The sequence below is a fragment of the Cryptomeria japonica genome, unplaced genomic scaffold, assembly GCF_030272615.1.
Source record: "Cryptomeria japonica unplaced genomic scaffold, Sugi_1.0 HiC_scaffold_161, whole genome shotgun sequence".
In the NCBI taxonomy this organism is placed as follows: domain Eukaryota; kingdom Viridiplantae; phylum Streptophyta; class Pinopsida; order Cupressales; family Cupressaceae; genus Cryptomeria; species Cryptomeria japonica.
In genome coordinates this window covers 171,474-172,500 of record NW_026728983.1, presented here as the reverse complement: position 1 = coordinate 172,500, position 1,027 = coordinate 171,474, and positions in this window count along the sequence as shown.

Below are 1,027 nucleotides of genomic sequence, written 5' to 3'. Positions count from 1 at the left end.
ATGCAGCATTGATAGCAATCGAGGTGTGAGGCGAAGGATGCAGAAGTGAGAGCCGAGGGATGTAGCAGAGATAGCAATCGGGGTGTGTGATGCAGAAGAGATAGCAATCGAGGTGTGCGGTGGGAAGGGCCCAGCAGCCAGAATGCATGAAGCGACGGATGAAGCAGTGATGACAACCGGGCTGTGAGGAGAGGAGGGATGCAGCCAAGAAAGCAATCAGGGCTCGAGGCAAGGGATGCATCAAGGATAGCAATCATGTTGTGAGGCGAGATTCCAAAGGCTAAACGTGAGAGGCTGCAGGGTCGACTCAGAGAGGTCTATGCATGTGAGAGGCTGAAAGCAAGGTCGACTCGGAGCGGTCTATGCATCGGGCGCGCTTGGGGCGACTACCAGTGCCAACCCCTTATCCCGCGACGCGTCCGACAAAGAGAACGTTCCAAGGCGGCAGAGGAGGTTACCAGCCGAAGGATGCAGTAGCAATAACAGGTATAGTTCCGCGGCGGCCGAGAAGACTCACCGCATAGGAATCGGGATGCGAGGCGAGGGATGCGGCGGGAAGGCCCCGACGGCTAAACGGAAGAGGCTGCAGGGCCGCCTCGGAATGGTCCAAGCATCGGATGCGATTGGGACGACTACCAGTGCCAACCCCTTATCCCGCGATGCGTCCGATACACAGATAGTTCCAAGGCGGCCGAGGAGCCTCACCGCATATCAATCGGGGTGCGAGGCGAGGGATGGGGCGGGAAGGCCCCAACGGCTAGACGGAAGAGGCTTCAGGGCCACCTCGGAATGGTCCAAGCATCGGACGCGCTTGGGGCGACTGCCAGTGCCAACCCCTTATCCCGCGATGCGTCCGATACACAGATGGTTCCAAGGCGGCCGAGGAGCCTCACCGCATAGCAATCGGGGGTGCGAGGCGAGGGATGGGGCGGGAAGGCCCCAACGGCTAGACGGAAGAGGCTTCAGGGCCGCCTAGGAATGGTCCAAGCATCGGACACGCTTGGGGCGACTACCAGTGACAGCCCCC